Here is a 15,930-nt window from a genome sequence, read left to right on the forward strand (position 1 = left end):
ACAATTGTACTTTCTTGCCCTATACGCCGACTCGGAACATCAACGCCGACAGTGCTCCACCAAGATCCAGCTGCTCCCCGTCTCCGCAAGGTCGTCGGTCCCGTTCGCCTCTCGTTCACTGCTCTTCGTCCCCTTCTGCAACCGGTCGCTTCGCTTCGGGAAACTAGGCGGTGCAGCTCCCGGAGGTGAAGCTGCAACTCTGACCTGGCCCACAAATCCTCTGTTGACCCTGCCTACATGTGGAAACCTACTGGACATTGAAGTTGTTGGCGTTCCTGTTAGATATCTCGTTGACACAGGAGCGCAGCTTTCAGTTATGAGCGCTGCTCTCCGCCAAAGGCTCAAAAAGGTTCTGACACCCACCGTATCGTGCACTGTGCGAGTCGCCGATGGGAGTACTTCACCTGTCCTTGGAATGTGCACAGCACGTGTGACCATTGGGGGCCATTATACCGTTGTTCTATTTATCGTTCTTGAACACTGTCCACACGACCTAATTCTCGGCCTCGACTTCCTTTCGAAACACTCTGTCCAAATTGACTGCTCCGCAGGTGTTGTACAGTTGGATCTGCCGCTTCCTGCCGACGCAACAACTTGTGCTTCACATAGCTTATGTTCTGCTGAGTTTGCAAGGCTGTCTCCACAGGCGGCTACAAATGTCCTGCTGACGCCCTGTGCTCCCGTACCTGATGGCGAGCACGTCGTGTCACCGCTTACTGACGTGGTTTTGTCGCGCAATATTGCCCTACCGAGCACCTTAATCCGGATCCGTGAAAACTGCGCTCGCGTGCCCATCCCCAATTTTGGATTTTCGTCGCATGTGCTGCCACACGGTATCGCCATAGCGCATATCACTCCTTTGGAAGAATTTGAGATTTCTTCTTTGACCTCTGAATCCTTCGTCAGTACCAATGGACCTTTGTCACCCACTCCTCCGTACTCGACGCCTGTGGACAATGTTTCTAAGATGATCGCCCCTGACCTTCCTTCCGAGCAAACAACAGCTCTTCGTCATCTCCTGTCATCTTTTCGGGACATCTTTGATTTGGACGACCGTCCACTGGGCCAGATATCTGTTGTCACGCATCGCATCAACACCGGTGACGCCAGCCCCATTCATAGGTGGCCATATCGTGTCTCCGCAACAGAAAGGACCATCATACCGAAAGAAGTAGACAGGATGATGGACAAGGACATCATTGAACCTTCCAGTAGCCCGTGGGCATCACCGGTTGTCTTAGTAAAGAAAAAAAGACAACTCGTGGCGCTTCTGCGTTGACTACGGTCACCTCAACAGGATAACAAAGAAGGATGTTTATCCCCTGCCGCGCATTGATGATGCTCTTGACTGCTTTCACGGATCCCAATACTTTTCATCAATTGACCTCCGCTCCGGCTATTGGCAGATTAGCATCGATGAGATGGACCGCGAGAAAACCGCCTTCGTCACACCGGACGGTCTGTACCAATTTAAAGTCATGCCGCTTGGATTATGCAATGTGCCAGCGACATTCGAGCGCATGATGGACTCTCTCTTGCGCGGCTTGAAGTGGTTTACATGCATCTGTTACCTTGACGATGTGATTGTGTTTTTGCCGAACTTTGAGAGCCACCTGAGGCGCCTCACAACCATACTCTCCGTGTTTCGCACAGCTGGCCTTCAGCTAAACTCCTCCAAGTGCCATTTCGGTCTCCGTGAAAGTAACATGCTCGGCCATCTCGTAAATGCCGCCGGAATCCAACCTGATCCACAGAAAGTTCACGCCGTGCGAAATTTTCCTGTACCTTGTTCAACAAACGATGTCCGTAGTTTTCTGGGCTTAAGCTCTTATTTCCGGCGATTTGTGAAAAATTTTGCCGACATCGCTCACCCTTTCACTGACCTTCTTAAGAAAGACGTCTCTTTCTCTTGGGGACCACTGCAGGAGAAAACCTTTTCTACCCTGATTGAGCGGCTTACAACTTCCCCAATTCTGTCACACTTTGACCCTTCTGCACCCACTGAAGTACGAACTGACGCGAGTGGTCATGGCATCGGCGCTGTCCTCGCTCAGCGTCAACAGGGCCAAGACTGTGTCATCGCTTACGCTAGCCGCCTTCTTTCCACGCCCGAGCGAAATTACTCCATTACTGAGAGAGAATGTCTCGCGCTCGTATGGGCGGTTGCGAAATTTCGGCTGTACCTTTTCGGTCGGAGCTTCTGCGTCGTAACCGATCATCACGCCCTCTGCTGGCTCTCCTCTTTGAAGGACCCAACTGGACGACTTGCACGTAGGGCATTGCGCCTACAAGAATATACATTTTCTATTATATATAAGTCAGGGCGCCTGCATAGAGACGCTGACTGCCTGTCTCGCAATCCCGTGGATCAACTGGACGATACCGATGCAGACTCGGACATCAGTGTTCTATCCATCTCCGGCTTCCTCCATATTGGCGACGAGCAGCGCAAAGATCCTGTTATTCGAACACTTATGGAACGCCTAAGCTCCTCGCCCAATGACCCGTCCCTCCGGATGTTCGCCTTGCGCGATGGAACTTTATACTGTCGTAGCGTTCGTCCTGACGGCCTGGAGCTCCTCCTAGTTGTTCCCAAGCACCTTCGACTAGCCGTGCTCCAGCAACTTCACGACGCTCCTACTGCTGGACATCTGGGCATCACTCGTACATACGACCGCCTCCGGCGCCGCTTCTTCTGGCCTGGCATTTATCGCTCTGTGAGCCGTTATGTCGCTTCTTGCGACCTGTGTCAGTGTCGGAAGACGCCTGCTACGCCTCCCGCTGGTTTGCTTCAACCAATTGATATCCCCACAGAGCCTTTCTTTCGTGTGGGCCTAGACCTCCTTGGCCCCTTTCCAATTTCTATCAAAGGCAACAAATGGATTGCTGTAGCAACCAATTATGCCACAAGATATGCCATCGCATGAGCGCTACCAACCAGCTGTGCTACAGATGTTGCCAACTTCTTACTATACGACCTCATCCTGTACCACAGCGCCCCTCGCCAGTTGCTGACGGATCGCAGCCGCTACTTTTTATCGAAGGTCGTCGATGACCTGCTCCGCTCCTGCTCTACAGAACACCAGATTGCTACCGCGTACCACCCTCAAACGAATGGCCTCACCGAGCGACTCAACCGCACGCTAACTGAAATGCTGGCCATGTACGTTTCCGACGATCACCGTGACTGGGACGTCGCTTTACCATACATCACTTTCGCACACAACTCGTCCCGTCACGACACTGCCGGACTTTCACCATTTTACCTTTTGTATGGCCACGACCCCACCTTGCCCTTTGACACGTTGCTACCTTCCGCAGTACAATCACCCAGCACTGGTTGCGCTAGCGATGCTATTGACTTAGCAGCCCAGGCCCAAGATGTCGCCCGTCATCGCCTCACAGTCTCGCAAGCTTCTCAAAAGCGACGCTATGACCTTCGGCACCGAGACTACCATTTTTCACCTGGTTCCCTTGTCCTTCTCTGGACGCCTTCACGTCACGTAGGCTTGTCGGAAAAACTACTTTCCCGGTATTCTGGTCCGTACCAGATCTTACGCCAACTGTCTGACGTGACATATGAGATCGCCCCAGTTGGTCAGCCTTCAGTGCATCGCAACGTCACCAGCGATGTTGTTCACGTCGCCAGGCTTAAGCCCTATGTCCCCCCATTAAGTGAGGCTCTATAACTTGCACCGGGACGGAGCTACTCCACCGGGAGCGTGATGTTACGGTGAAGGGAACGAAGAAGTTGAATTGGACTAGACGAAGACGAAGTCTGGCAGTTGCCTGAACGCCATATACGCCAGTTGTAAATATACATTATTTTACAATCGTGGGCCTGCTTTCTTCCTGCAACAATATAATGTATAGCTCTCGAAGGTCTTAACAATCTTGCAGGAATGCCAACTGACACAATGCTGACACAATGGTGACACTGACACACACATATGCAATAAGCAAAAGTGCCAAGTAAGTGCGTGTGAGTGGAGCATCCTGTGGTCCAAGCATCATCTGCTGAGGTATTCCAATCAGCTCGATGTAGTTCCATTGGAAGCACAAATGCTCACGTGTGCTTTTGAGCAAGCATTGCGTAGTTCCCATCTACTGCACATGAGTGTCACGTGCCGTGGCTCTTGTGTGCACACAATAGTTACAATAAGCGGTTGTAGGATATAGATCTGATAACCAGCAAGGGCTAGTCTTGCTGAATGTAATAGCGCAGCAAACAATGCTCACACAAGAGGATGCTCTATGCACACGAGCTTACTCTCACTGCTTTCGCATGTGCTCTCCATGACATGGTGGTGAGTATCGTGTTGGTTGCCACTCCTGCGAGATTATTAACTACTTGGAGAACTTTACATTTTTGTAGAGCCTCCTCAACACTCAGCTTGCAATGAATATAATTGTCATATCATATGAATTAATAAGTGGCCTATTCTGAGGTCTCCGTCTCCAAACGCCACTCAGACAACAACATGAGGTGGAGTAGTACTTGGAAACAGGAAGCCACATGTGGAGTTGTGCATTTTATGATGTGATGAAGGAACATGAGAACTGAGGAAGAGGACCATCAGAAATGGAGACATTCTTGTGAGCCTAAACACCACGCCAAGGACTTCGAGGAAACTTTAAGACAGCATGACCCAGGGCTCTAAATTACACATTCAACCGGCAGAAAGCATGGGACTGTGAGCAGTTAAACCGTGCCAAACACACTTAAATGGAGTACTGAGGTTGTGACAGCGTTGATAGTAGTAACTGCTGCTTGACGTGCGGTCACAGAAAATCTTTCAGATAGCTTATTATGCTAGGTAGGTTGTTGAACTAAATCTTTTCGTTTCAGTTGGGGTTACAGTTCAGACATATCAGTTTTGTTTGAATTGGTTCCAACCAGTTCATTAGAGTTCAATACAAAATTGCATGTTGAACTATATTTTGTCACTCACTTTTTGAAATGTGTGTGGCAATGATGTAATAAAAAAAGGGGGCCACACATGTATATCTGCGCTAAATAATAATTTGCTGCAAAAATTAAAATATTTATCCCAGATTCTAAATTTTAGCACTTGTACATGAAGCCTATTCTTCTGTTTAACTTGCACATATTTTAAACTGCCTGTCAACAATATCTGGATTGTGTCATCTTAAGTTTGGTTATATATATATATATATATCTGTCTGTCACAGCTGCAGACAGATGCGTTTCGGCCAAGTAACGTATTAAGTGTGTTCTGTTCAAGAACTTTTGTTGCCTTGACTTGCCAAGCCAAGTGAATGCCCCCAGCCTTTACATCCAGCCTTCACATCTGGCGCAGACAAAGCCTGACCCTCAGCCCAGCCACTCAGCTATGCCAGTCTGCCAAATGACTGGTAAAGAAGCTGGCTTTCATTAGTCTGTCTTCTTGGCCAAAGTGGTTCCTGTCACTCGCTCTCCTCTTCCTGCTCATCTGCATGCACTTGTCTCTGGAACCCCTGATATCGAGGCAAAACCATCATGTCTCAGTTCAATCGTTTTTAGCGGTAGTGAATTTCCTCAAGTGCAAAGAAATCCTGCAGTGTCTTTCTCAGTTAATGCCTAACTGTGCGTAGGCGACTCTGCGGAATAAGATGGCGAGAATTTTATGGGAGCATCTCACATCGACCCAGTGACAATGTTGTGCCTCAGCATCGACCTCATACGGGAAAAGTTGGCACATGGCCAGCTGGATACCACTCGTTCGAGAGAAGACTTAATTCAGTGATTGGAAGCTGACATTTGGCAGCGGCGCGAGTTAACTGATTCAGTGGAATTCGGTGCGGCCGCTCCGACCACTGCATCAACATTGGCTCTCGACCAAGCCACGGTACAGAGTCTTGTTGCTCCAGCAGCTACTTCACCTTGCAGCAGTGGTGACTACACTGCCGGATTTATCATCTTCCATTCCGCTATTTGATGGCTCGCACATTCACAGTGTGAACATGTGGCTTTATGATGTGTGAAGAGTGCAGCAGCTTATTTTGTGGAACGATGTTACCGCACGCTTGATAGCTGCTAGCAAGCTAAAACGTAACGCATGAAACCGGCATTTTATGTTTGGAAACCACTGCACCTCCAGTACTCCAGGAAACCAGTACACCTCAAGGACACTTTTTGCTCAGAATTGTCCCTCATTAGGTGGCAAGAGCAGGTAATGAAAGTATCCCAGACACCATCTGAAAGCCTACACCAGTATGCCTTTGGTAAGCTGAGAGTAATTGAATGTTGGCCTGTCAAGCTCTCTAGTGCCCAAAAGATTGACTATCTGCTACACGGTTTACGTCAACAACACATCCTTACCACTATCGCAGCTAACAGGCCGCCCACGGTAGCTGCATTTATTGCCACCTGAACCAGCACTGACAAGAGTGCACAACACATCCAAGCTAAAGTAAGCCCGTTACCGTGTGTGGGTTCCATGAAGCCACCTTTGTACTCCTTTCGAACCTCTGAGCCTGCACATTCGAACCTCTGAGCCTGCACAGTATCAGCAGCCTCACCCAGAACCATCAGCTCCACCATCACCCTGAAGTGCAGCATCAAGAATGCACATCTCAGAGCTGCTCATGGAACAACAAGAAGCTATGTATGCAGCTATTTTGGCACAGTACGGAATCCTAGCTTTTCGTAGTGGCCAAGACCTGGCTCAAGTTGTCTGCTACCAATGTCATGCCTTGGGACATCTGGTATCCGAATGCCCTATGAGGGCCAGCTGCCCACTACAGCCACCATTGTAAGACTCCAATGACGCCCAAAGCACAGCTGCCTTCGACCTTGCACAGTGCGCCGTTACGCTCAAAGGCGCGTTAGCTTAAAGTCTGCTTGCGCTGCTTTCCACAATGTTGCCAAGCCAAGTTCCCTATCAAATCGAAGCCCAATTATGTTGAATCATCAGCATATTCAGTTCCACTACAAGATGAAGACCTCTCTCAGCAATTTACAGCTACCACCAGACCTGGAGCAAACTTCATCTTACACCTGCACATTTTTTAGTCCCATCGCATCGCCTAGACCTCTGTCATTTTCAACTGCATTTGGCTACCCTTAGCCCCGTTCTGCTATCCAAGTAAACTATCGATTGATTTGTTCCATACAATGCATGAGCTGCACAATGCAACTATGCCCTCTTAATATCAATTTGAAAATCAACTACCCATGTTTGCTCTCTAGCCCTCGCTGCCATTTTCACATCTATCTTACACTCATTATTTTTCATTTGATTGCTCACTATGGTGTCCTTAGTTCTCCTCTAGCTCTTTTGGTGTCCTCCATTACAAACCCTTTCCAATCATGAACACAACATAGTTACATACCAGAAGCTGGTGCTGCATTTTACCATGCTATCATAGTGGTGGTGCGAGTCCTGCCGAGTGAGTCATTTTTTGGGGTGTGGAAAATTACGTTCTCGGTAAAAGTGCCACTTTAGGACTATTGCAACTCTTGTCACTTTAGCTTAAGATTCAGCTTTAGCATTCCTTCAGGAGTTATGTGGAACGTGTCATTTGGAATTACAGCACAGTCATTGTGCAACACAATGTGGATGTACCTTCGGTTTGGCAGCATTGCCTAACAGCAGGTCGTGCCAGCAGCAGGCATGAACTGCTTACTATGCACAGTTTTACATGGCGGCAAACGAGGACGAGATGGTGGAAGAATCAATATTTCATGACTATACTCGTAATGAGAAGCTCATAATATGCCAAGGCCATTCAAAAGAAAGAGAAAACCCAACCATTGTTAGAAAAGGCCACTTCCCTTAGGTATAAAAATCAAGTTACTTTTGCTTACACAGTTTAGAGTTAACATGTGTTAGCTTCCCCCACATGTGAAAGATAAACAAAAAAGCACTGCCTGCTTTCAGATAAGAATCTGCTATTGTGTATATGCATGCATTCGACAAGTTAAAACTGACTACAGAGCTTATATCTACTAATGGTATCCATTTGCTGTCCAACGTAAATAAATGTGAGCAAGTCAAACTGAAAGATGCAGAGAATTGCCCACAAAAAAAAAAGCGCAGATAAACACTTAATTGTTGGGCAAAATAAATGGCAATACATGTCTACTGATTCTCACATAGATGAATGCAGAGAAATACTATACCTAGGCCTGGAGCTATCATAAAGCATGTAAAGAAAATTCTTGGCAATTAACTACACCAGTAGGAAGGCTTCAAGAGCATCATTTATAGTGACAGGCTAAGATGGCAGATGTTCAATTCACTTGTACAAATGTATCCAGCAACACACAACGATAAAAGTTACTATACAGACGATGTAATTATGAGAGTAGAGCTGATTTTAAGGCCAGCGTGATGTGACTAAGAAGCCCACGAGGATGAAAACTGAATGTTAGTTAGTTCTGCATGTGACAATCTGCACAAGGACTAAATGGATTCATGGCAGAAGCACCTTACCTTTGAGTCTATGTGGATGTTTGGTCGCTAACTCCTGTCTTTTGTCGGCAAAAGCACAACTGCACGACATTTGCACACAGACTTGTCCCAGGTGCCCCACTCGAAATGCTTTTTCAAGGCCAATGTGATGCAACCGAAAGGCCTACGAGTACGACACCCGAACATTGCCTGGTACCAAATGTCCCTCTCGGTGCAGGACCATGTGAACCTTCTGCACAAAGCTCTTCTTGCAGATGTCGCAGGTGAATGGCCGCTCTCCGGTGTGGATTCTCTGATGAAGAGACAGCTGGAACCGCTGGAAGAATGCCTTGGGACAGTGCGAGCACTTGAAGCGTCGGTCGCCTTGGTGCGTCCTGATGTGTCTTATTAACGAGTCCTTGCGGGCGAAGGATGCACTGCACTGTTTGCATGCAAAGGGAGTATTTGTGCTGTGGCTGCATAAGTGCCTTGTCAGCTGCTGCCGTACAGGAAACCTGAGAGGGGGGGACAAGGTGAATATATATAAAAAAAAATCAGGCAGAACTGATCAACAATGATTATCCAACTGTGCAAATAGCCATCACGTATGAGGTGTACATCATGTATGAGGTAAGTGCGTCATGTATGAGGCATGCGCTGCAGCCAAGCTCCTTTCTCACACTTTCTTCCGGACATGCTGCACCTTCTGATGGCATTGCCATGAAGTCCACCCATGCCCAATGACACAAACACAGTGACCCAAGGCAGTGACCCAAGGCAGTGACCCAAGGCAGTGACCCAAGGCAGTGACCCAAGGCAGAAAGAGGTTCACCAAAGAGCAGCACACACCCAGTGACGTATACCCATGCCAATGGCTCGCATTTTTAGACTTCACTGCTTCTGAGATTGGCCCATATTTTCGGCGGGACAGGTGGATAATATAGGTAGCCGGAAATAAAGCTGCCGCGAGTGTGAGAAAATGCTATCGGCATTAATAGCGCAAAACACATAAGACAGAAAGAAGGGAGAGGAATGAAAAGGCCAAATACGCTAGCATACAAAAAGATTTAACTGATGTAATGGGTGTGCAGTGCGGCGGCTATCACTTCACGAACCCTCTAGTTGCCAGTGCCAGCCGAAACTACGTCAATGCACAGCACGGATGCATGGGTAATTGCCACCGCTATCAACCACAAGTTATCCCCTGCAAAGCCGAGCAATTTCACCACTGTCAGAAGAAAAAATTAGCATGTGCTGTATATTCAGGTGTTCCCCTTAACACTGGTCCATACCGTGCATTTCAAACCATAAATGGAACAAACTGAAATCAATAGCGCTCATTTGTCTTCACCACTATTATTCAAGACAACAGCAAATTGGACAACTTGGATTGCATTGCTGTTAGGCCTAGCTTTAAATATGTTACGTATATGTCAAAATACTGTATTTTACTCGCTCAATGGGCAAACAAATGACAACACTTATGGTAACGTTCAGAAAATTTTCAAACCCATTTTCATGAAAAAAAAATGTGCACACTAGAATCGAGTAAATATGGTAAAATACCACAAAATAAATACATGGACCGAGTAACATGGTTTGGTTTATAGATATTTAATTGAATATTAAACATTTTGACAGGCTACTATGAAGATTTTAACCACGCAATAAGAAGAATCAACTCAGCAAGGACAAACTTCGGGAGAAAAAAAGAAAAGAAAAAAAAAGGAATAAATAAAGGTTATGCAGAAAACATTGACAATAAGTATCATTGTAAGCGAACAGCCCAAATGAACGCAGGAACAAGCAAACAAAGAGTGATCGAGCGAGACAGAACATGGGTAATTGTAAGTATCATTGTAAGCGAACAGCCCAAATGAATGCAGGAACAAGCAAACAAAGAGCAATCGAGCAAGACAGAACAAGAGAGGGCAAACGAAGAAATGTTTTCCTTGCAGAGTACAAGCACCGACTATTGATTGCTGATCCACCATCGACCAATTACGAAAACGGCCGAAAGGGCCAATGAAAGCTATTCGCTTTAAAGGAAAATCTACGCTAAAAATGTTAACATGCATGTGCACTAAACCTTGGGTAACGTGCCCAAAATTCTGCGGTCTCATGTGCCAAAACCACAATCCGATTGTGAGGCATGCCGTAGATTGTGAGGCATGCCGTAGGCATACCAGATTAATTTGGACCATCTGGGGTTCCTTAACGTCCACTAATGCATGGCACCATAAGCATTTTTGCATTTTGAACCTATCGCAATACGACCCCCAGGGCCAGCGATGAACCCGCAACCTCGTAAAAAGCAGTGCTACGTCACGGACACTGAGTTACCAAGGTGGGTACAAGCAAGAGTTCACAGCACACGAAACAAATACATAAACTTGCAGTAACCACGTCATATTTTAGCAAACAGCCACGAAAGTAAGACTCTGTTATTTTTTTCGTACTTCACATTGTACAAGGCTATATGTGAAATAAATACTTCAGTTAGAAGTGCTACGTCTTCGTTTTATAGGGCCCTCATGCTGCCTTCATGCTATACTATAACAATTTGAACTCTCAGGCAACAGGTATTTATGAAAAGGCAAAGAGAATATCCAAACTACGCACACAAGAGGGCACAGGTGGCAATGGAATCCAGGCTGCCCGTAGTGAATTGGGAGGTGCCCTCGGAGCACAGACTCTTGCCTGCACAACTTGTAACACAGCACGCAACGGTACTGCGGCTTGCCTGCATGCGTGCTCTCGTGTTCTGCTTTGTCATCGAGGCTCGCAAATGCGGCACCGCAGCGGGCGCACCAGAATGGCAACTCTCGCGAATGCACGACGGAGTGCTGGAGCAGACGTTGCCCCGTGTTGAAGAGCTGATGGCAAAGCTCGCAACGGTGGGGAAGGCTGGCTTTCTCCAAGCATTCGGTGTCTTGATTGCTGCCCATTAGGTGCAAGGCAACGAGATCAACGTCCTCGCGACACTGCTCGCCAGCATCATCCTGAGGCTCGCTCTTAACGGCGATGCTTATGAATCCAAAGCCTTCGCACCCTGCGATACAGAATGGAGATGTAAATAGCGTGCTCTATGCTCAGTTTCAGACATAGGGTGCAATGCTGTGGAGGCTAGAGATACATTTTGGAGTGGCTGCATTCACACTTAGAAATAGTTCGTTGTTCTTGATTGTACCTGTGCGAAACTGTCCTTTGTGTAGGCTGAGTATTGAATGAAAAATGATTTAATCCTTAGAAACAAACAAACTGTGGTATACGGTTATCTAATGTGTTGTTTTAAATAAACTTATTTTTCATTGTCTTTCGCTCCAAGTTCTTCTGTTGGCAGCCTGATGCGGCAGCCTCACACGCACGCTCGTGTGAGTATACGTTTTTGGCGCACAGCGAGACACGGATGCAATGCACCGAGCGATACATTTTCCTCATCAAACTTCTTGCGTAGCTTGCACAGTGTTGCACCTTATGTCTGAAATGAAGTATAGGTGATGATGGGAGTTAATGTCACTGTCATCATCCTATTTAAAATTTTTAAACCAAGTTAAAGTGTTACACTCATGGAACTAATTATGGTCAACTAATTACCGATTAGTTGACCATCCTTAAATAATAATCTACTAGACAAAACTGCTTTATTCCTTCCGTTCAGTGCCCCTTCTACACAGTAAAAGGCCTCTCGCACAGAGATCTCTCGTCAGCCCCATCTTGTGACCCACCCTGCATCTGCAAGTTTTCCGATCTCATTAATTCAGCTCAGGAATGAATGAGATGCATAATAATTGTTGCTGTAATCATCCAAGCACCAAAAATACAGGACACTGTCACAAAGAAATGGCAGGTCGCTGAAATTTTGCTTGCTTAACTCAAAGCACTAAGAAACCAGACCTCCGTAGCGTATACCTAGCAAGCCATCAGCAGAGTTTTCTCAATGCGATTTTACTCCATGCACAAAACTAAAAGCCACTAATAGTAGTGCACTCTTAAGCAAATTCAAATTTCAGCATGCACTTCTAAAACACCAAAGATCATTTAAATCATGCTTTAGTTACTACACTTTCTAAGAAATACCAAGTTTTATATGTAAGCATGAAACAGTCAGCTTTCTTTTTTATTTTTGAGCTGCTGAATGTTCATGCATTTTAAACTGGCTAAAAGCCAGCCACATAAAAACTTCTGTAGGTTCTGCCTCTATTATCTTGAAGCATAGCACGCAGGTTTCGCAAATGTTTTACATACTATCAAAGAAAGCAGCCAGTTGCTGCACGAATAATAGGCCATTGTTTTATTAATTTCAACCTTCCATAAGTGTTCTCAACAAATGTCACATTTTGATTAATTTGCCCATCCACGTAACCCATCGTAATTCACTTTTCTGATTAAAAGATCAACATTGGCAATTAAAAAGAGTGCCAAAACAATAGCATCAAAACACAAAGCAGGCAACAGAGTATAGAACGTGTGATTATGGCAAATTGAAAGTTACTCGCAACACAGAGGCATGCAAGAAATAGGTTTTAAATACAGGTGTATGCAGTAAGAAGTACAATAAATACAACTATGCACAATAATCAATGTCCTCAGATTGGAAGCTCTGCTTAGACTACTTACTGCAACTGTCCAAGGCCTGCAAACATACATATGAATGATGGTGACTATTTATTTATTCCTCAAATGCCCCTGGAAAGGGGTTTTACATATTTTTACATATTACAATAAGCCTCAAGGAAGTATCCTCGCATGTGCAAATTATACATGGAATTGTTGATGCACACTTCTTACATTACACATTTACATTACACACATTACATTATGAAATACCACATAAAACCACAAAAGCTTTGTTTATAATTGTAGCTAGACACTCCAATAAATCATTGGTCACAGAGCAAAGTGCACAATCATAGCATACGTGACAACTGTAACGAAATTGGCAGCATACATATTTAAACTTGCACACCCCTTTGGGCGTCATTACCATCATCATCAACAGCAGCCTATTTTTACGTTTACTGCAGGACGAAGGCCTCTCCTTGCGATTCCAACTTGCGCATGCAAATCTCCCGATATCACGACCCCACCCAATTTTTTGCTGTCCTCAAATGCACTTATCTTCCCTTGGCACCCATTCTATTGCTCTAATGGTCTACTGGTTTGCTCTCCTACACATTACGTGGCCTACCCAGCTTTATTTTCTTTCTCTTAATTCCTAATGTCAACTAGAATATTGGCTACCCCTTTTCTCTCTGATCTGCATTGATCTCTTCCTGCCTCTTAACATTATGCCTAACATTTTTCATTCCAGCACGCTTTGCATGGTCCTTAACTTGTTCTCCAGCTTCTTTATTGACCTCCAAGTTTCTGCCCCGTATGTTGACACTGGTAGAATGGAACGATTGTACACTTTCCAACAACAGTGGTAAGCTACAAGTCAAGATTTGGGAAGAAAGGGGGTTAACCGAGGGGCCCGATTTTTGTTAGTCATATCACAAGAAGCCAACAAACATTGACACGACAGACAACAAAGGGGAAATTACTTGTGCTTAATCAGCGAAATAAATTAATGGAAATGAAAGTAGATGAAAAAACAACTTGCATAGGGGGGGGGATGATCTCGCAACCTTCGCATTCCGCGTGCGATGCCCAAACAATTGAGCTACTGCGGCGCCGCTTCCCCATCCACTTTCTTGGGTATTCATGTTTCCTAGTAGAACCCGGGAGTGTTAGCCAGCGCCACCACCCACACACCTTGGCGGCGGATGTAGAACATCCTTTCTGCCACAGGCGTCCCGAGAACGTGATCTTTTTGGTGAAGGCAACCGGTCAATAAACCCACACACTCTAAGAACAGTTTACACCCTTTGGCGTGCCCCTTCTGCCACACAACGATAATCGTCATCTGCCTTGATGCGTTTCCTTTCTTTATCGCTGCGAGCCCGGAACTTTCCAGTAACGAACGGCACGCGCGTTATCAGCATAGAACAGTTTACACCCTTTGGAGTGCCCCTTCTGATAACGCGCGTGCCGTTCGTCACTGGAAAGTTCCGAGCTTGCAGCGATAAAGAAAGGAAACGCATCAAGGCAGATGACGATTATTGTTGTCTGGCAGAAGGGGCACGCCAAAGGGTGTAAACTGTTCTTAGAGTGCACATGCTACCTGAAGGCATCAATGATGCCAGATTCGAGACCCTCGTTATGTAACAAACGGGAAGAAATGGGGTTAACAGGTATAAGCAACTTTAGTCATAGAATGGTGTGGCAATAGCACTTGCATATGCCACATTTCATAGAGCAAGGCGTGGCATATACATATACCTATATATATATATATATATATATATATATATATATATATATATATATATATATATATATATACAGAAATTTTTGCTCACGAATAACTCCATCAACGCAGACACTGGTTTTTCTGCAACATGGGGCCCTTAACGCTGTGGCATTAAATATTTTGCAATGCGTTTTTTTGCACAAATATCGACAAATTTTTATGTATATGCGTTTGCTGCTACATTATATAGATATATAATAAGAAATTTGTGAATGTATCAGCGTATCTTAAGACACAAATGGAAAGTATCGTATCAGATACAATAATTGCTGCAGTATCTTGTATCTGTATCTCAAATACTTGCTGCCAGAGTAGCTTGTATCGTATCATGATATAATTGCAAAGTGTCTTTGCCCAGCCCTGGCTATAATAATATGTTGTGATGCTCCTGTCTGGTTTCCCAGCGTTTCATGTCTCTTGAGTGTGGGTGAACGGGGTGTGCTTTGTGTGCCTCGTGCCAGAATTACAAGTGGACGCAGGAGTCGCTTTTAATTTGACAACAAGTTATCTATATTTACAAGGAATGTTCTGAATGCAGAAAGACACATGCAAATTATAAAGACGACCATTCTTTTCTTTTTGTTTTCGTAGCTGCAAAGTGAGGAAATGAAAGATGTAACGATGCAATGACTGAGGAGTTCATTAGAGACATTTAGCCTGCCCACTATTCCGGTAAACGGGAGCGCTTTGGGTGGATTGCCGGATTTGCGGGGGCATAAACGTGAGCGGCCAGAGCGGTGCAGCCGCCTGGTAGCGTAGAGTTCAACCAGACAAACACAGAGCTAAAACTGTAGTAGCCCACAATATCCTGCTTCGCTACTGGTGCAAATTTTTGGCAGTGGCGTAATTGTGAACACGATTACACCACTGTCGAAAATTTACACCAGCAGCTAAGCAGAATATAGCAATTAGATTTGTGTTTGTGTGGTTGAGCTTTGCGCCACCAGCTGGCGCCACCAATCTGGCCGCTCACGTTTACGCCTCCGCTAAACCAGCAAACCGCCCGCACTTGCTGGAATACCGGACACGCTAAAAGTCTCTATTAATAAGAAACTGCAATGCCAAGTTGCTTGCATAAACTTAATAATGCGTGGTCTAGAATAACCCTAACACCAGAGAGATTTATAAATTTGTTACACTGCAAAGTTTGGTGGACTGAGGTACATATCGAGGTTAACC

The sequence above is a fragment of the Dermacentor andersoni genome, chromosome 9, assembly GCF_023375885.2.
Source record: "Dermacentor andersoni chromosome 9, qqDerAnde1_hic_scaffold, whole genome shotgun sequence".
In the NCBI taxonomy this organism is placed as follows: domain Eukaryota; kingdom Metazoa; phylum Arthropoda; class Arachnida; order Ixodida; family Ixodidae; genus Dermacentor; species Dermacentor andersoni.